The sequence below is a fragment of the Furipterus horrens genome, unplaced genomic scaffold (assembly GCF_987537825.1).
Source record: "Furipterus horrens unplaced genomic scaffold, mFurHor1.1.pri manual_scaffold_4, whole genome shotgun sequence".
Classification (NCBI taxonomy): domain Eukaryota; kingdom Metazoa; phylum Chordata; class Mammalia; order Chiroptera; family Furipteridae; genus Furipterus; species Furipterus horrens.
This window is the reverse complement of record NW_028327174.1, coordinates 170,074,115-170,095,407: the sequence shown is the minus strand read 5'-3', so window position 1 is coordinate 170,095,407 and position 21,293 is coordinate 170,074,115. Positions and strand designations below refer to the sequence as shown.

Below are 21,293 nucleotides of genomic sequence, written 5' to 3'. Positions count from 1 at the left end.
GGAAAGCAGAGCAAATTCTAAAGCATATTAATATTCTTTGAATCCAATCTCCATGGAAACTCTCTGAATGGTTTTTGGGTATGTCTCCTATGCAGCCATTGTTGAGACTTAAAGACAAGCACAGCCAGAGTGCCAGCGGCAGGTCATGCTCAGGTCAGGGCTACAATTCCCTAAACCACAAGGAGCAGTTCCCCACACACAAAGAATATCATTTGGGGGCGGGGGTTCACCTTTCAACTCACTATAGACATTGAGATTGAAGAGTCAGTGAGAAAGAGTTCTCAAAAAATAAAATGTGATGCTGGTACTTGAGAAAGGGAAAAATGAATGCAGGGAAGCAAACATAACAAGATGTTTGTGACCAGGACTTTCTATTCTATTCTACTCCATTGATCTCATGTATTTAATATTAGGAGAGCTCACAGGAGCTTGTAGTCCAAACCAAAGTACTTATCCAGCACATACCACGTAAAGTGCCTGGGAGGATACCAAACTAACAAAGGAGAGTCTCTCCCTTGGGAACTTTGCAGACTTTACGGGGTGGGTTAGAAATGTGGTGTGTGCTATGAGAGTTGGTTTTGATTGGAGAACTTGAACTGAACTGTGAGACATGAAAGGGTAAAGGGAGCCACTGCAGGCAAAATAGCAGAGCAAAAGCTGGGTGGGGAACCCTGGTGTGAGGAAATTTGGATAAAGAGCCAAGAATGCTAAGCTAAGATTTTTTATAGGCAAGAACCCCCCTCCCACACACACACACTAAAGTGTATTAAAGAGGGGACAATGTAATCAGATTGGTGTTTGGGGAAGATTATAATGTACAGAATGTTTCTTGAGTCTAAGGTGCGCCAATGAAGCCTTAGGTATATCTTTCAATGTTACAACATTTCTATCTTACTGTCCCATCTACAATGATTCCCCAATGCAAACTTGTCCCCTTGCTTTTCTGCTTCAGGCTTTGGTCCCTCCAGATCTGTCACCATGCTGGAGTATTCTCCTTTATTAAAATAGCCAGCCATCTAGGCCTGTGTCTGGCTACTGTGGTGCACACGTCTTCCCCAGGGTCCAGTCTCCTCAGTGTACGACAGCCAGTAGCAACCCATGGCCACCTCCCCTGGCACCCGGAGCAGTTTTGTAGCAGAGTATTGCCCATGAGAAACCAACCTGTGAACAGCTTTCCTGGCATTGTAGAAGGAAAGTTCCAGAGGGCAGATTTCCAGTAAGTTCTACTGGCACTGCAGCAACTTCTCTGATATTCAGGGAGCCATATCCTTTCCAGTGAGGTTTCGATTTCATTCCGGGGCGTGGGAGGACAGAGAGGGGGCACTTCCTCAGATGCTCCATCTGAGCCCTAAGAGGTGGCAGCTGCTCCATATTTCTGCCATTCATGTATCCTTTAAAGTTCTCTGTGCTTCTTGTGAGTCACACTCCCATTAGTGTAACCCTGCTATAGTTAATGATTCTTTATATTAAACTTGCCCTCTTCTGAGTGGACCCAAACTGATACGCCCTTCTAGGCTTGCCTTGTCCAATATGGTAGCTAGTAGCCACATGGGGCCATTGAGCACCTGAAATGTGGCTGGTGCTAAGAAGAAACTAAATTTTGAATTCTATTTAAATTAAAATAATTGAGACTGTAAAATTTTTCATTAAATACTTTAGTGCGTGTAAATGTCTCATTAATATTTTATTACATTAATTACATGTTGACATGATAATATATTGGATAGAGTGGGTTAAGTAAAATAAATTAAAATTACTTCACTTGTTTCTTTTTTACTTCTTTTTTAATGTGGCTACTAGAAAATTTTAAATTACATACATGGCATGAATTCTATTCCTATACGACAGCCCTGTTCTATAGCAATTTTCCAAATCGACTTTCCTGATTTTCCTAAGGATATATGACTTCTGTCTCCCCTATAGCTCTCTAAATTTCTCTTAGAATATTTGTGGGGGATGTTTGCTAGTTTTTTTGCCTGCCTTCCTGGGGTAGTGTCCCATGGTGCTAGCCTTGATGAAAATTGGTGCCCATATCCCCCTAGAGAAACCAGAGGGGTTGTCCCTACTAGCCTGAGGGAGGAATCAAATTCCTCCAGACAGAAGCTCCTTCCTGATACTTTGTAGCTTGAGCAAGTGTTGGGAGGGATCAGTTGAAGGTCTTGTTTCTTAAAGCTGCAGCAGAATGTGGCAGATATACGTACTACACTCACTCTTTCTGCTGTGTCATTTTTGCAGTGACTTTTGTTGCCTAGATTTTCCAAATTGATTGGAAATCAGTAGAATTACACTGACTCTCACCATTGATTCTGTAAGACACTGACATCTTTAATCAATTGCCTTTTTTCTTAAGATTGATAGAGGCTTTTCCTGTTGTCTACAACCAAGTGTTCTGATACCACACTGATACTGCTGTATGATGTCTTACATTTAATTCTAGCAAGTTCTAGCCTTTGAAAAAATTCTAAGAATTGAAGGATAAACTGGAGAGTCAGGCCTATAGGTCTATGTGCCAAGAATGATGGGAGAGCCATCATGGAGGTAGGTGCACATCAATACTTTTCAGTCCTTGGTCCTCACTTTGTTCCTTCTAGGAACATAGTATAATGAACCAGCCTAGGTAGATAGGTTAGTGGTCATTAAGGCATGAATGGCCCTCCAAGACATTCATGTCTTAATGCTTGGAACCTGAAAATGTTACCTTTCAAGGCAAAAGGACCTTTGCAGATGTGATTAAATTAAGGATCTTGAAGTGAAGAGATTATCTTGAATTACTTGAGTGGGACCAATATAATCCTTAGGGTCCTTAGAAGTGGAGAACCTTTCCCAGCTGGAGCTGAGAGATGTGTCTATATTAATGGATTAGAAAGCTGTTACTGATTTGGGAGATAAAAGAAGAGGGTCACAGCTGAGAAAAACAGGTAGACTCTAGATCAGTGGTTCTCAACCTTCCTAATGCCATGACCCTTTAACACAGTTCCTCATGTTGTGGTGACCCCCAACCATAAAATTATTTTTGTTGCTACTTCATAACTATAATTTTGCTACTGTTATGAATCGTAATGTAAATATCTGATACGCAGGATGTATTTTCATTGTTACAAATTGAACATAATTAAAGCATAGTGATTAATCACAAAAACAATATGTAATTATATATGTGTTTTCCGATGGTCTTAAGCGACCCCTGTGAAAGGGTCATTCGACCCCCAAAGGGGTCGCAACCCACAGGTTGAGAACCACTGCTCTAGAGGTTGGAAAAGACAAGGAAATGGGTCTTCCCTAGAGATTCCAGGATGGAATGCAACCATTGAGATTTCTGACCTATAAAACTGTGTTGTTTTTAACTCATTAAATTTGTGATAAATTGGTAGGACAGCAAATAGAAAACTAATATAAGATTCTACAACCCCTACCCCACCTAACCCGCCTTGAGCTAGAGAGGACATCACCTTGATTGACAGTTCTATCAAGGCAAGGCTGTATCCCTTGAAGAGTAGGAAGGAGGTTCCTATTTGAAAAACAGGTGCCATTAGCAAGTGAGGGAGCAGACACTGTGCAGAGGCATCAGCTATTCTCTGTAAAAAGTTGCAGAGGTTTGCTAAATATGTAAATATGTAGGGGCTTCAGATGTTCTTTGTAAGAAGTAGCAAGGACTTGCTAAAAAGCCTTGGAGAGAGGAATGTAGGGAGGAGTGTAGTAGCAACTGGTGATTTACAAGCTAAAAAGACCTCAGCCTCTATCACCTTCCATTTGCTTGTGTCTTGTTTATAACATTTGTGAAAGTTATACTTTACAGGATATCTAGCCCTGTAACAGAACCTCTGGGCTGCTCTGATTGAAACAGAACCCACAGGCCATTTAGTTAGGGGCCTGATTGCCCGCCGAGAGAATTACAACTCTCAGTACTAGAGTTTAGTGAAAAGAAAAAGAAGTTTATTTAACAGTTAAATAGATTGATTATTTGTGGATTTCTGCTGTTAAGTCTTATGTTCTTTAAAATATCCACAAACACATAGTTCTGCCTCCCCCTACCAAACCAGGTCAGTCTTAGAAAAGTCGTTTCCCAACTTCCTAGGCACAGTTCAGCTTTACCAGTAGCTGCCAATCACTCAGATCTGATTGGGGAGGTCCTTTCTGCGCTGTGGTGCCCTCCAGCTCTCAATGCAGGACCACCTGGATTCTCAGCCTCCTTGTAAACTGCCTTCTTCCTGCAAACCATGTGGATCTCCTCTCCTTCTCAAAACCACATGGCGAGAGCCTCTTAAAGCAGCCCGGAGAGCCCTCTATGGGGTTTGTTTTTGGACACCTCTGTCTCTGTAATAGCCCTTGGAAGATAAATTGCTTCTCAGAGAATTCATCCCTGGCTGGAGAGCTATGCTGCCGCTGGAAATAATTTTATGGCCCTGCAAACTTTTGGCCCTGCAAACTTCTGGCCCTGAGAACTTTATTTCTGTTTGACACTCCTGCAGCCCTGTCCTGCCACTCCCCTCCCCAACAAGCTGCTTCTCACTAGAGAAAGTCAGATCCTATATAAGCCCCAGCCTAAAAATCCCAGGTCTGTCGGAGCTCTGTTTGAGACAAGTTCTCTGCCCAACAGCCAGCTAATAAACTTTGCTTTATTCCACCGCTCTGGAGTGTTCAGTCTCGCTTATGTAGCCGCAACAACTGAACAGGCAAAACATGGCTCCCCACTGCCACCAACCACCACAGCCCCTTGTACATCACTTAATCAAAATCTGTCCAATTGAATTTTTAGGGCCAGCAACTGATTATGCTAAATATTCTGGGTTAGAAGCCTTGCGGGAATAGAAAACTTTATATGGAACATTAATCTAATATTTATATATGCAATATATATTTATACAGAGAAGGAAAACTCTGACTCCAAAAAACCTCCGCTGCCTTGCGGCATACCTCTTCAGGGGAAAGGCTAAGGGAGTAAACCCCGACAGAAAATCCGGAGCCGGAGTCCCTAAGGCGGTTTTTTTTTTTTTTTTTTTTTTTTTTTAATGTGTTTTATTGATTATAATATTACATTTGTGCCAATTTCCCTTCCCTCTGCTCCCCTCCACCCGGTGGCCCCCCTCCCTCCAGTTGTCCCCCCCTTTTAGATCATGTCCATTAGTTGTGCATACAGTTCTTCTCAACCTCTCTCTGTCTATTCCATTCCCTCCTACCATGATCCTTAATTCCTATATCATCTCCCTCCCTCTCCCCATTCCCCTTCCCTGTTGACCTCCCCCCAATATGTTCCCCGTACCTAAAGTTCTTTTTCCACTCTCGTTGCCTGTTTAGTTTGCCTTTGTTTCAATTCCCTAGCTTCTGTTGTTTCTTGTGATGCAGTTTTCATTTTAGATTTCATTGTCTTGATCCTCCTTTTTCTAAACCAGTCCCTTTAACATCTCATATAACAGTGGTTTGGATCTAATGAACTCTTTCAGTTTTATTTTGTCCTGGAAACACTTTCTCTGTCCTTCTATTCTGAATGACAATTTCGCTGGATAGAGTATTCGTGGTTGTAGGTTTTGGATTTTCATTACTTTGAATATTTCTTGCCAGTCCCTTCTTGCCTGCAGGGTCTCCCTTGAGAAGTCAGCTGATAGTCTAATTGGGACCCCTTTGTACATAATTCTTTTCTTCTCTCTTGCTGCTTTTAAGATTCTCTCTTTATCTTTAATTTTTGACATTTTGATTATAATGTGTCTTGGAGTGGTTCTCCCTGGGTCCAGTTTTTTTGGAACTCTCTGTGCTTCCTGGACCTGTAAGTCTATTTCCTTCCCCAAGTCTGGGAAGTTCTCCTTTATTATATTTTCACTCAATTTTTCAAGTTCTAGTTCATCTTCCTCGCTCTCTGGCAAACCAATGATTCTTATGTTGGGTCTTTAATAGCTGTCCCAGAGGTTTCTGATCCTCTCATCGTTGCTTCCCATTTCCTCTCTCTGCACTGGTTGACTGCTTGTTCCTTCTCCATATTCCGGTTTGTTGAGATGAACTCTGGATTTTATTTCGTCACCATCTGTCTCGTATGTGGTTTTGTTCCTTTCGTTATGAGTGTTTTTCGCTTCTTTCTCATCTTTTTCCAGATCTTTTGTGAATTCTGTAAGCCACCTGATAACAATGGCCCAGAACTGAGCATCTGACAGGTTTCTTATCTGTTCATCTGTCAGGTTCTACATCTGTTGCCTGGTGAGCTGTGCCACCGGGATTTCTATAGTTGTCTGCCTCATTTTGACAGATGCGTTTTGTTTTCTTGGGCCGGCTGTAGGGGGCAGTGCCTGTGTACTCGTAATGACCCAGCGACCGGCGCCGTTCAGCAGCCTTTCTTGTTGTGCCGTGGTGCTTTGTCGTCACAATCCAGCGACCGGTGCCTGTCCACGACCTATTTCGCAGCCCTGTGGCGCTTTGTGTGGGGGCGGGGGTCCAAGATGGATTCACACAGTTATTCCGCTAGGAGACCGGGATCCGTCCTCCCGCCCCCCTGGGCCTCACTGTTCAAGGCGATATGGTGGCTGCTTTCCCCAGCGTTGGGGTCGCGAGCTGCCGGGGGTTCGACTGCAGCCGGGGTTGTTCTCCCCGCCGCTGTCCCAGGTGCGACCGCAAACAGCACCGCCCCCTTTCGCTCGTCCTACCTGCCCAAAGAGCGCCGCTGGTTTATAACTTCATATGTTGGGCTTCCGTGTAGTTTTATTTTCTGGAATTTCTAGTTATCCTTTGTTTTGAAGTAGTTGTATTCCTCTCTAGTTGTAGAGGGAGACCTAGCGCGTCCGTCTAAGCCTCCATCTTGGCCGGAAGTCCCCCTAAGGCGGTTTGACGTTGTAGTCAACACCGGCAACTCCTGCAGCGCACCTGAAGCCAAGCTGTATTGACTCCGTCTTTCCCTTGGACGCTTCGGCTGCGAAGAGAGGGGGGGTCTGCTGCATGGGCAGCAGCAGGCCCTCCATATCACCCTGCCCAGGCTCTGTAGCTTCAGCTTCACTGGAGAGGACACTCCAGCATCATCGCAGGATGTCGATTCAACACGGGAGAGGACAGATGCCGTGTCGCTCCCGAGTCGGACTGCACGACCATTCTCGGCGGTGCAGATAGACTCTTGGGAAGCTACACCATCGTCTCTCGAGACGGACGGCTGCCGACGACGATATATTTATATATGTTATATATATAAACATTTTTAAACTTCATCTTAAAAATTCCATATTCTGAGACCCTGGACAGGTAGCTCAGTTGGTTAGAGCATCGTCCTGATATACCAAGGTTGCAGGTTCAATTCCTGGTCAGGGCACAAACAAGAATCAACTGAGTTCATAAATAAGTGGAACAACACAATAGATGCCCCCCCCTTCCTTCCTCTCTCTAAACTCACTAAAAAATAAAAAATCCAAATTCTGTAGTAAAGGTTCTCATGCAACTTGAAAAGGACTGCTTCCTTTTCACTGAAGATGTAGTTAATTCAGCCAGCTGCCTTAATACTTAGACATATGGACTTGTTCCATAAAAAGAATCACTGGTGTAGTCACTACTGACTAGTTGCTGATAAACGAGAGGTTATTAATGGAGACCTACTTAGAGGCAAATAGGATGAAAGTTATGGTCTACCAGTCTAAGAAGGTACAACATAACCAGGAGAGCCAAAAGGAACAATAAAGGGAATTTACTGTATCTGTCTCTGAAACTGGAAAAGCTGGTGTCCATGCTGCCTGTCATCTACCAGACCCAATAAGCAGAGACAGGGATTGAATCTTCATGGGTGCTTTATTCAGATGGTCCGCAATCTGAGAAGACTGAGGGTTTGTACCCTAACAGACTGTCTTACATTCCATTATAAACAAGCCCTTTTTATAAGGAGAAGAAAAGTGTAGGTAAAGGGTTTGGAATGCAGGAAAAAGGTTAATCAGATAAAAGCTGCAGCATTCCTTCATCTGTGTCCTGGGCTGTGAGTCTTCCTGTCCTGGGCGTTGGTCTTTGTGTCCTGGGGGTGGTCATTTCACTCTGGAGTGCAATGACTCAGGTACCATCTTGGTTGCTTGCAGTCCCCCTGAGGCACAAAGGTGGAAGAGCTTATGGTTTCCTGGAGTCAAGGTGGGTCATACCTCCACTTCCTGAAACAATAGCTTTTTACATAATTTTTTACTAAGCTTATTAGCTGTTACTGAAACTAAAATTTTCGAACATTTGAGTCCCCCATCACTCCCACCCCTGCATGTGGTCAGTTAAGGTTACTAGAAGATCAGAGCAAAGTGATACAAATCAAGTCATTGGAAAGCAGGGCTGATGTCTAACACACCTTCCGCTTTTGAACCTTGGTCTGACCAGGTAAGAGTCTAACACTAAGAAGTGAAAATATTGCTTTGGAATATGGTAGAACATGACTCCAAAGGGTCATTACTGTCAGCCCATAATTTAGTTCAGCAGATTTTAGCTCATAAAGGTATTTTGTGGCATTTAAGGAGATCCAGCGTCAGGTGGTAGTAAATTATCTTGGCCACCTTTTTCAAGGTGAGTCTTTGTTCAGGTTGAAAACAATGTTGGCTGTAAGCATTCCCTTAGGAGTTTGTATATTTCGCTGATTATTTTTTCTGTTGTTGGGATTTGGGAGGGGTGAGAGGAAGGGGTTCCTGCCCCAGACACCAGGTCTAGGTAGGTTCCAAAAGAGATAATCCTATGAGAACTTTTCTTAGTCCCGTCCAAATGTTAGAATTGCTTGGAAAGCTTTACACAAACAAAAATACCAGCGTTTAGACTCAGAACTCCAGAGGTGGCCTCTGAATACTCTAAAAGCTCCCAGATAATTCTAACCTCTGGCCAGTGCAGTCAGGGGTAAGAGCAATCGCTGTAGGCTTTTCTGGTGTAGGAACCCTGTAAGATATTAGTTTTGTAGCATCCACTCATGGAGGTATGTCCTAACAGTGCTTTCCAAACTTCCAGGCGCCCAGCAACCTTCATTTCGTCTGCCACCAATCGGAGTGTCATAGCCCCCCAAACTAAGGCCTGAGCGATAACAGTCGCGGGGGGTGGGGGGGGGAGCGGGGGCGGAGATTATGGCCAACAGGGAAGGAGTGTGCCGTTTAAAAATAGACAATTTCCAATCTCTCTTTCTCCACACTTTCCTCTGTCTCTAAAACAAACAGACAAATAGACAATTTCGTGAGTATAGGCCCCCCCCCCAATTTCTGTTTTTCATTGGCTCCCCTACTCTGGGCACTTTGGGCCTGGACCACTGAAGGAGTCTTGAGTGTGGCAAGGTGCGTGGCGCAGAGCGTGGTTGGCTCTGATTTCCGGAAAATTCCTTGGTGGCCACAGGGTGGGGGGGGGGAAACCGTCTTTCCAGGTCCCCTGGCTCCGCTGCCACTTCCCACCTATGCGCCTCCCTAAGAAGCGTCCCGACCGCTCAATGTCTGCTACGGAGCTGTGTCCCGAACGAACGCCCGGTGGACTTGGCCGAGAAGAGGTGATGTACGGCGGCAAGGAGGGGGGCCAGCAATGTTTTTTTTCCTGCTCCCTCCGAAAGGCGGCTGCGGGACGGGCTTCTGTACCTTGGAGCCGGCGTTGTGGCGCGATCCCGGCAGCACGCACCTCATCTCCCTGCGCTTGCGGCGCCGCCTCCTCCCGCGCCGCGGGCGCTGCCGAGGGGCGGGGACTCGCCACCGCGGAGGACGAAGACGCTGCGGCGCTGGGCGCACGGCGCGACCAGAGCGGAGCGCGCGGCCGGCGGCAGCTGAAGAGCAGCCGCGTGGCCTGGGAGCCAGGCTTACAGCGCCAAGCGGCCAGCAGAGCCGCAGCAGGAGGTGAGTGAATGCCATTAGTTCTCCGGCGCGTCCTGTCGTTACCCTGCGCCCTGGCTGCCTTCGCTCTCTTCCTCCTTTCTCAGCCTGGGGTTCGCTCCCAGGGACTCTGTGCCGGTCCGGGAAGACACCGCCCGGCTTACGCCCCGGCTGAAGCCTGTTCCTGGAGTCGGCTCGGCCCCTGCTCTGTACATTTCCGCGCCCGAGCCTTCGCCTCGGGGTCGCCCAGACCCGCTGGGCTCCGTCCCCCGGCGCCGAGAGGCCGTGCGAGGATTCCCTGCCTGCGGAGGCCAGTCTGGGACGATGCGGGGCCTTTCTTTTTGTTCTTAGCTTGGTCACGCGCGGTGGCATCCAGAGTCAAAAGCGTGCGTCCCCAAAGTCGCACCGGTGCCAGTTCTATGGGCGTGATGGGCACGAGAGCAGGGAGGGAGGACTGGTCGCGCCGCTCACCTCCTTTCTCGTCTTCTCTCCACCTCCCAACGCCCGGCGCACTCGCGTCCTGGCAGGTGACCGGGAGCTGGGGGCCGGGTCCTCGGACCGCTCTGCTGGAGCCCATGTGGATCCCTTTTCAGGGATGCTCCATCCAGGTCCTTTCCCATATTTTCCACCATTGGCAGTGGTGAAGGATCTACAAAACTTTTGCTCTTCTGTAAAAAGAGGTTCCTGGGTTTATATACTCTTTTATTATTTCACATCCAGGTTAAGAGTTTTAATGGCTATTTTGGTTGGTAAAACAAAATGGGAAAAATACCTATTCTGATGAATGATCTTTTTAGCGGAATTTAAGAGTCATTATATTCAGAATTCATGATAATCCTAGACATTTTCAGATGTCCCATTTCTAAATTTGCCTTAACAAACTTGTGTGGCTTTCACCGCCTTCTGAGATTTCCTTTGTCTGGTTGGGGTCTCCAAGGGCATACAGCCTGAGATTATGCGAATGTTGAGGGACATTCCTGGGGGTGGATTATCAAGATGCCCAATAGCCTTATGAAATATTTAACAGCTCCAGAGTGACTCTGTGTTTGGCTTATTGCAATCAGATGGACTCAAATTTAGGCAGTTTTAGTATTTCTGAATTACTGGGAGCATGAGACCTGGGAAGCACTGTAATCTCCTGGAGGTCCGTTTGGTTTCCTAGGGCTTCCTAGGTCTTCCTGTGTCATTAGAGATACAACTAAGCTCATGCTATGGGGGAGAATAATTTTACTTGTAAATACAAACCATAACTTCCTAACACTTACTCTTCTTAGGCCAGAACAGTTTTTAAAGTGTCAGTGGTTTAAAAGACACTGAATTTTTAAGATGTTTAAAGGGAAAGGTTAGCTCTTCAAGACGTATTTTGTTCTCCTATGGCAAGGTGATCCATTTGTTTCATCAGTTTTGCTCAAAAATGAAAGACCAAGGATGAGAGGAAGGAGTGCGGGGGGTGAGGGAGGGGTCCGTTAGCAGAGACGTTGCTACTAGGAGCTAAGGATGCCTTCTGCGTTCTAGCTGCTGGCCCAGTTTTTGATGGTGGGATGCAAAGATTTTTCATTTACACATTTTTTCAGGGTTGAGGCAAAAACAACAGTGAGGGATGGTTGACCCCCTTCGCCAGCATGGAGGGCGTTGCTGAACCTTACTGACAGTTCTGGGAATGTGCAGGCTGGGTTTCTGCATCTGAAGCACACAGGCTAGCTGGGCAGAGCCCGAGGAAACTGCCTCTGCAGGGAGGGGTGGGGAGGGTGAGTGTCACCAAGCAGGCTGTGATGAGCAGGGATGTAAGGCTCCTGGGCAGGGGCTTTAGTGAAAGGGAGCTTGAAGCCCACGTGGTCCCGGAAGCCCTCCCCCCACCCCCTTATAAAACTGCGTGCAGGGGCCAGGAGGGAGGGAGGGAAGGGAGGCTGTGATGAGGGATGAGAGCCCCTGAGCACTGGGCTTTCATTCCAGTTGTGTTAATGTTGTTATGTTTATCTTTAAAAAATAAGTTGCTTTAGGAAGAGGTAAATTTCTTTTTCAATGACTTAACATGGGAGATAGTATCCATAAATGGAGTAAGAAAAAGAATGCTTTTTTTGTAAACAGTTTCTCCTCCCCCCCAAAAGAAAACTTTGTTAAAGTTTTAAAAAACATTTGCAAAAGTAGAAGAAATGTTCTTGATATGCTTTTGCTTTCGCCTTAGGAAAGTGTGAATGGTATTTCATTTGCTAGGCTACCCCAAAAAAGTTATTTGATTGTGGTTGTTTTGTAGACTTTCAAGTTACTGATGAGATATCATTGGAAGAGAGACTTGGCTTGAAGTTAAATAAGTGTTTCCTAAACTCCAAGAGTCTACTTTGCTTCACACACAAATTTCCCTACACTTTCAGGAATAAAAAAAAAAAAAAAAAAAATAGGCATGCCTTCTCAGATTTTCAGATTTTTACATTTTAATCTTATTTTTCTTTCAAACTTTTCAGGGCTGTATTAATAATACTTACCCCAGCTAAGGCTTTTGAAGACTGATTAATGCCTGACAGGAAGAAAATATATGTAAAAATACTATATAAAATGGTTACAGTGATATATTTTGAAACTCGCTTTGGCTTCCAGTTTTTTTTTTTTCTGGTCATTATCAATAGCAAAAAAAAAAAATTAAGCACCTAAAACTTATACAATGTTATATGTTAATTATATATCAATGAAATAACTTTTTAGCTCTCCCCATGTTCTATTGTTATCTTGTATCTCAAGACCCAGTTTACACTTAGGGCTGGATTCATTGTTAATAACAGTGGAAGTAAAACTATTTCAGATACTCCTTGAATTTAGAATATATTTTGCCTGTTTCTGATCCAATCATAGTTTGTTCTTTTTTTAAATTGAATTTATTGGGGTGGCATTGGTTAATAAAATTATGTAGGTTTCATGTGTATTGTGTGTTCACCACCCCAAGTCCAGTCTCCTTCCTTTACCATTTATACCCCCCTTTACCCTCTTCTACCTCCCCGCCCCACCTTTCCCTCTAGTGATGAACATACTATTGTCTGTGAGGTTTTTTTTTCTCTCTTAATTCCTTCACCTTTTCCACCCAGCGCCTCAACCCGCCTCCTTTCTGACAGCTGTCAATCTGTTTTCTCTATCAGATTAGTGTTTCTTAAAAAAAAGACTTTTATTTATTTGTTTTTAGAGAGGGGAAGGAAGGGAGAAAGAGAGGGAGAGAAATGCCTATCAGGTACCTCTCTTAACACACCCAGACCAGGGAGTCAAATCTGCAGCCTAGGAATGTACCCTTACCAGGAATCAAACTGGTGGTGACCTTTTGTTTGCAGGACAACGCCCAACAAACTGAGCCACACTGGTCAGGGCCAGAGGATAGGTTTTTACTTTGGTGTGGTTCATGCAAAGCTGACTTATAGGGGTAGAAACGTGCAAAACCGGGCTTGTGTTTGCCTGGGCTTGTGTTTATTAGTATAACTACTTTGTGCCTTTTATGGGAATCTTAAAACTTCATATCCTCTGTAATGTTTAGTTTGGTTATAATATATCAATCCACCTCACTTTGCAAGTCCTGAAGGCACTTCAGAAGGGTGGTGATGTGTAACCCTGGACAGAATTTTACGATAGTATAATAAAATTAGTATTTTATACTAAATTAATTAGCATAATTAGTATATCTATAATATATACTTACTATATGTAATAGTTATATCACTAAAACATAGTTGCTATACCACTTTTTGGATAAAAAAATAAATGCAACTTCTGAGATTCCCTTCCCCAGCTCTGTGGAGCATCTTCTGCACTCTGTGGGATGCATGAACTCTTCTGTAGATAGCTGGTTTCTTACTTTAGCCTCAGATAATTCTTTCATTTGATCATCAGAAGAACCTCATGAAGACAGGTACAATTAATCTCTCCCCGTTTCTAAAAATGAATAAATTAAGAATAAAAAAGTCATGTAACACCCTGGCTGGTGTGGCTCAGTGAATTGAGTGCTGGCCTGCTAACCAAAAGATTGTGAGTTCGATTCCCAGTTGGGGCACATAACTGGGTTGCGGGCCCTGGATGGGGGCGTATGAGAGGCAACAAGTCGATGTTTCTCTTCCTTTCTTTCTTCCCTTCCCCTCTCTCTAAAAATAAATAAATACAATCTTTAAAAAAATCTCATGTAATACCACAATAATTCCTTTCAGTTAAGTAATTACTTGGTGGCAAGTAAATGCTTGCATTTAATTTTCACACCGGCCATAGGAGACAGACACCAAGGTTATTCCTTTACAGATGATTCCAGAGGCCTGGGAGAAGATGAATCACTGCCCAGCACCTAGTTAGAAATGGGTCCTTACATGGCACTACATCTCCTCTTGTTTACCTGCCCAAGTCTAGATGGGGACCTGGGTCTTCTCTGTGTCACATGAGGGTGAGATCCTTTGTCACCTTGGTGTCTCCAGTACTGGGTTCCAGCACAGAAGAGAGCTTTAGGATATGTTTGAATGAGTTCACTTTTTCTCCCCTACTTCGTGAATATACCTGTGGTATAATAGTTTTGTTGTAGGGGAAGCTATAAAATACCATGATTTAACCTGGGAATGCTAGAAATACAGCTTTAAAACTTGATAATACAGTATTCCCTTGCTTATCGCGGGTATTATGTTCTAGACACCCCCCCCCCCATGATAGGTGAAAATCTGCGAAGTAGGAACCTTACATTCATTTTAGTATTTATATATATTTTGAGGCTTTATAAACCCTTCCCACACACTTATAAACTGTTCCCAGTCCCTTATTAACCTTTTCCACTCCCTTACTAACCTTTTCCACACTTTTATATACACTACTTATGTTCTTAAACATATTCTACACTCTTAAACGCACGTAACTTTAATGACATACGTATACAGTACTGCAAAATCCTGCGATATAGCAAAAAATCCGTGATTATTAAATATAATATTTTAAGAAATCCCAAGATACAGTGAGGCTGCAATAAGTGAACCGTGATATAGAGAGGGACTACTGTATTACCAATGTATGTCTTCCTTACATCTTAATTTTTTTATTGCTACTGTTGGGCTTTTGTATTAAAAATATGCTTATTGAGGAGAAAAATATTGTATAAAGTAAAAAAACGAAAGCTTCATTTCTTATCTTCCTCTCCTCTATATTTTCTGCTTTCAACATACCTTGTATGTATCCATCCTTATAAACATTTGCTATATGTTCGTTTATTGAGTGTGTTTTTTAAATTTTTTCAGCAAAAATGGGATCATGTGATAATTAGTATTTTGGAACTTTTTTCACTTGACTGTTTATATTTTGACTATTAATCTATAACAAATCACCTCTAAACTTAAAACCATCACTTTGTTATTTTTATTTTTTATTGCTCAAGGGTCTGTGGGTTGTCTGGGCTCAGCTGGATGGTTCTTCTACTTTGTATGATATTGGCCAGGGCTGCAGTCTTTTGAGGCTCATTTGGGCTGGAAGTTTAAAGATGACTCATTGGCAATGATCAGTTTTTAAAAGTATTGCCTTGACACATTTTTAGAAGAGAAAAAATTATAAACTAATGAGAGATTTATAAAAAAATTAACTATAGTTCTCTGGTTTCAGTGCTGTCAGAACTGGAGAGTCTAGCCCATCAGATCTTGTTCTCATTTATATCTAATGGATTATTCCTTAACTTTTCCTATTTTTTAATATTTATTTTTAGAGAGAGAGGAAGAGAGAGAGAAGAAAATAACATTGATTTGTTGTTCCACTTATTTATTTATTTAAATTATTTTTTTAGAGAGAGGGGAAAGGAGAAAGAGAGGGAGAGAAACATCACTGTGTGGTTGCCTCTCACTCGCGCCCCCAACTGGGGACCTGACCTGCAATCTAGTCATGTGCCTTGACTGGGAATCGAACCAGCGACACTTGGCTTGCAGGCCGATGCTCAATCCACTGAACCACAGCAGCCAGGGCCTCCACTTATGCATTCATTGGTTGAATCTTCTATATGCCCTAACCAGGGATCGAACCCACAACCTTGGCGTATTGGGATGTCACTCTAACCAACTGAGTTACCCTGCTAGGGTCTCCCCATTTTTTCCTATGTCAGTGAGGGGGAGGGTCCTGTATAAACTGTTGCTCTGGACTTAGTGACATTTCATTCTGATTAAATAACAAATACCTTTATCCACATACATACAGTGACTTTGTGATCCCCTCAAAGGAGAAAAGAACCTCAGACTAAGAAGTTACTTCAAATGGAGTCCATTTTAGGTCATTCTTTACTTCATAGAGAAGTAAATGGAAACATTGTTTCTCTGGGGCAGGCAGTAGTAGATAAGATTTGGGAAAAATGTTTGTGGCACAGATGGGAGATGGGAGACAACAGAAGAATACGTAAAACCAAAGGCCAAAAAACAGCTGGGTGTGTGTGGAGGGGGGCAGGCGGAGGGGCATAACATACAAAACTCAACCCTTGAACAGTAGGGAAGTACAAATATTTCCTCAAAGGTTAAACATCCCTCTCACATGCCTTTCTGCTTCTGGAAAATAAATGAGTGCAGCCAGAACAAAGGTCACTGTCAGACTTGTCCAGGGTAGGCTAGAGAGGATAGTGGTTCTTAGGCTTGTCCTGCATCAGGATCACCTGCAGCACTTTAAACACAGCTGGCTGGGCCCCACCCCGAGTCTGTGACTTGGTAGGACTGGAATGGGCCAGAAAATGTGCATGTCTAACATCCCCAGGTGATGCTCATGCTGTTGGCCACACTTGGAGAATCACGGGCTACAGCAGAGGCTGGCAACGCTTTTCTGTAAGGGGCTAGGTGATGCATTTTAGGTTCTGCAGGTCATACCGGCTGTGTCACAGCTACTCAGTTCTCGTGGTCTGACAGCCACAGACAATGAGTAGATGAGTGTGCACGGTTGTGTTCTAACAAAACTATTTGTGGAAACAGAAGTTTTAATTTCATGTACTTTTCATGTACCATCAAGAATTATTCTTTTGATTTTTTTTTTCACCCATTTAAAAACTAAGCTCTGCCCTGGCCACTGTGGCTTGTTCGGTTGGAGCGTCATTCTGTAAACTGAAGGGTTGTGGTTTCCATTCTCGGTCAGTGTCAGTGCCTGGGTTGCGGGTTCAGTCATCAGTTGGGGTGTATGGGAGGCAACCTATCAATGTTCCTCTCTCACATCAGTGTTTCTTTCCCTCTTTCTCCTCCTCCGTTCCCCTCTTTCTAGAATCAGTGAGCATGACCTTGGGTGAGGATTAAAAAAAAAGAAAAGAAAAATAAGCTCACGGGCTTTTCTGTGTGCAGAAAGCACCTGTTTCTATAGGTGGCTGGGAGGATTAAGTCCTTGGGCTGCATTTTGTCCACTCTTGAACTAGAGAGAAAATTTGGGCGCTCCTGCCAAGGTGTAGTCTTGGTATGCATGTGGGAGGTGGTTTTTCTTCAGTAAATTCCAAGTGCTGGAAAAAACAGGATGGAATTTGGTTCCTCTCATTCATTGTAACTCATCTGTCTCTCTTTTTGGTATTTTTACTACATGACATTAATGCACATTAATTTTTAAAGTTAAAAATTTTTATTGAGGTGTAATTGACATCTAACGTTAGTTTCCCATGTAATGATTCAGTAGTTGTATGTGTGTATATTGTGAAATGATCACAACAGATCTGTCACCATATACAGTTATAAAGGGTTTTTCTTGTGATGAGAACTCTTAAGATCTCAGCAACTTTCAAACATGCGTTACAGTATTATTATTAACTGTAGTCACCATACTGTTGAAGTCTTTTCTTTATAAACTATCAGCTTCCAGAATTGGGAAGAACATATATATATAATATACTTGTGGATTTGGGAAGTGAGAGGAGATTCTATGTACTTCCTAGTAAGTTTTGAAAGCAGTTTAAGGAGAACAGATGGAGTTGGTTATTTCAAATCCCTCGTGGTTTGGAGCAGGAGTTGACAAACTAAAGGGCCAGGTAATAAATATTTTATCTGGTTCCATCCCCACAATAACCCTATGAGAGCGATGTCTCAACTGTTGAACTCTGCCTTGCAGCCAGAAAGCAGCTGCAGGCGATACTTAAAAGGGTGAGCAAGGCTGTGTTCAGTAGAACTGGATTTACACAACAGGCCAACTCTGGCCTGTGGGCCTCAGTTTGCTCACCTGACATTCTTGAGACCAGGTGGAATGTTTTTAAACCCTCAAGAAAATGTCAATGGCTGAGTCCTTCACTGCCCCCAGCACTGGGCTGGAGTATTCCAGGTCTGTTTGCTCATGCCCTGATTTCTGAACTCCCTACTCTGCTCCTCCAGCTCTCTGGCAGTAAGCCAATCTGATATCCAGGTGATGCTACTTCCTGAGACGGAATAAAGGTGCAGCTCCCCCACTGCTTGGACGTTGAGGCCCCTGCATTGTTCCGCAGTGACTACGTGGGCCAGACAAGCTAATCTGATTTGATTGCTCAAATATATTTGCCCATATGATTAAAAACCGCTATGTGAAAATAAGGAAATGAAAAGAAAAAGTATTTAAGTAGGAGGGTCAAAGGGCTGATGCATTTGTCGGGTTCCCCATTTTTAGGTGCTTTTTCTTTTTTAAAAAAGTAATTAGAGGTCTGTGTTCTCTTATAGAAAATGTTGTCTTATCAGCCACCAATAATTTTAACCAGTAGGTCACATTTTAAAAATTAAGCCAGTAAGAAAGAATCTGCAGTGTTTTTGTGATTTTTTCCATTTATCAAGACTGTCAATGCAGAAACACACTACTTTCACCCGCAGGGAAGCCTGGGGTTTCAAGAGTATAGTTGGTTTAAGTTAATTGTTTTTTTTAAGTATGTTCAGATGCCTGTAATCAAATAGACAAACACAGTCTGAAGCATATTAATATATCTGACGCAGTGTATCTCCCTCCCACTTTCATCACCCCCTCAGTGCACATATATTGAATTTAAGGTGGGGGAAAGGAGAGTGTTTATAGTGTTTGACAACTGGAAACTCAGGCTCTGCTGCATTACCACGCGAAGTCTTCACCGGTCTTTGTCATTTCTTACCTGTAACTGTCCCTTTATATTCAGCAGTAGTGGTTTCTTCAGTCCTGCAAGGCAGTGGTGGAGCTCCTTGCAGGCCTGAAGGATGAGTGTTGGCCCTTCCTCCCTGGTGGTTACCTTCTTACCTGGGCAGCCCTGTGTCCTTCAGGAGCCCAGGGCTCTCCTGACCGTGCCCTCTGGGCAGCGGCACACCTGCCTGGCCTTGTGTGTGGCTTCCTTGAACCTCTCTTTTTCATCACATGGGCCTGGTCTGGGGCATCTGCTGCTGCAGCGGCCGCTGTGAGTCAGCTCCAGGTGATGGCAGTTCTGCTGCAGCAGTGACAGGAATGCAGGTGGCTGCTTTCTGTTCAGTAGAATGATTGTGGGAAGAAAACATTCATCACCTTTTCCTTGTAAAGTAGGAAAAGCCTAGATCTAGAAATAATTTGTTATTCGTCTTTTCAGCTCTGATAATGGTGATAGCATTTACTGAGTAATTACAATGTGCCAGATGTGGTTCTCAGCACCTCCCATATGTTAGCTCATTTGATCCTCATAAAAACCCTGGATGGAGGATGGTGAGGCACACATGGGTCTTCTGGCTTCTGAAGGGTGGAACCCGGAGAGGTGAGTTTCAGTATTTGTTCTCTTAACACCTCCCTGAGCTGCTAGCACAGCACCTGACTCATGGTGGTTGCTCAATAAGTTTTTTTATTGACTGGCTAAAGGAAGGAGAATATTAAACAGTCATCTATACACTTCCCTGGAAGTGAGAACTGACTGAACTGACTTCATATTCCGTTTTCAGACTTAAAAGTACACCTACCCACTAACGTATCTGCTGGAACAACAAAAGGTCATTGAAGGATCTCGTCTAAAATTATACTGTGAGGGAATTAGGTATATGACCAAGATAGCCTTTCAAGGCACTAAATAAAAATAGGTTGTTTGATAAAGGATACTGAAAGAACTGCCTAGCCATTTCCAAAAGAAGAAAAAAACTTGTATTTTCTTCTTACATTAAAAAAGAATTCGCTTTTCAACGAGGCGGCGGAGTGTCAGACACAGAGATGCAGATCTTTGTGAAGACCCTGACTGGCAAGACCATCACCCTTGAGGTTGAGCCCAGTGACACCATTGAGAATGTCAAAGCTAAAATCCAAGACAAAGAGGGCATCCCGCCTGACCAGCAGCGTCTGATTTTTGCGGGCAAACAGCTGGAGGATGGCCGCACTCTCTCGGACTACAACATTCAGAAAGAGTCTACCCTGCACTTGGTGCTTCGTCTGCGTGGTGGCATAATTGAGCCCTCTCTCCGCCAGCTCGCCCAGAAGTACAACTGTGACAAGATGATCTGCCGCAAGTGTTATGCCTGCCTGCACCCACGCGCTGTCAATTGCCGCAAGAAGAAGTGCGGCCACACCAACAACCTGTGCCCCAAGAAGAAGGTTAAATAAGGCCCTTCCATCACCTCTGGTCTACAGGGCAGTCTTCTGCCTAATCCCTGTGACCCTGGGGCCTCAATAAAGTTTCCCTTTCATTGACTGGAAAAAAAAAAAAGAATTCTAAGTGGATGAAAAATTTAAGTATAAATATGAAACCATAAATATGTTTGAGAGGAGATATGGGTAAATGTATTTTGAAACCCAGAGTAGGAAATGTCTTTTTAATTCTGAAAGTCCAGAGCAATAAAAGATTGACAAGATTAGATTATTTTTATTTATTTATTTAGCTTTTTAGAGAGAGGGGAAAGGAGCGAGAAAGGAAGGGAGAGAAACACCGATGTGCGAGAGAAACATCCATCAGTTGCCTCCTGTGCATGCCCAACAGGGGACCTGGCCTGCAACCCAGGCATGTGCCCTGATTGGGAATCGAACTGGTAACCTTTCGGTCAGTAAGCTGGTACTCAATCGACTGAACCACACTAGCCAGGGCATATTAGGTTATTTTAAAAGCACTGCCAACAACCAAAAGCTGTGGGCAGGAAATTTCATGGAGAAAGTTAAAGAATAGATGAAAAATTGAGGAAAAGTGTTTAACGAAAAAACAAAGGTTTGTCTTTAATATACAAAGAGCTCTTACAAATCAATAAGATGAACACCCCAGTTTATATTGGAGAGGCTATGAAAAGGTCTTCACTAAAATGAACATACAAATGGCCAGTGAATGAAAAGATGTTCATTTATGCTCGTAACTAAAGGAATTTATTTTAAATATCACTACTAATGAGATTACCAGACATTAAAAAGTTCATGTGTTATTGTATGAGAAAACAGATATTCTCATACAGCTGATGGAAGGGTAAATTATTGGAAATGACTTGGAAGCAACATGGTAAGATTTATCAAAACTTTATTAGAAATTTAATTTATGAAATAGTTGCAAATATAGTACAGGTTGTTCCCATATATCCTATACCCACCTTCTCCTTATGTTACCCTCTTACATTCTCAGAGAGTTTGCCAAAATTAAGAAATTGACTTGGCCCCTATTTTATTAACCAAGGCACCTAACTT

General features: G+C 43.4%; 1 protein-coding gene, 1 long non-coding RNA gene and 1 pseudogene across 2 annotated transcripts in view; 2 read left to right on the top strand and 1 right to left on the bottom strand.

The window, feature by feature from the left end:
• Window positions 1-7,733: 7,733 nt before the first annotated feature.
• On the bottom strand, window positions 7,734-9,595 carry LOC150013265 (uncharacterized). The gene is made up of 2 exons (XR_016510555.1): window positions 9,534-9,595; window positions 7,734-8,035 (listed from the first exon to the last, which is right to left on the bottom strand). It is a non-coding gene; the product is annotated as an uncharacterized LOC150013265 (long non-coding RNA).
• A 43-nt stretch (window positions 9,596-9,638) lies between these two features.
• The window catches only part of GOLM1 (golgi membrane protein 1), a 52,097-nt gene continuing 40,442 nt past the window's right edge, over window positions 9,639-21,293 (top strand). Inside the window, exon 1 of the mRNA XM_090274242.1 lies at window positions 9,639-9,785. The gene's annotated coding sequence lies outside the window, so the exon portion shown is untranslated. The remainder of the gene's footprint in view (window positions 9,786-21,293) is intronic.
• Window positions 19,819-20,321, top strand: LOC150013264 (ubiquitin-ribosomal protein eL40 fusion protein pseudogene; annotated as a pseudogene).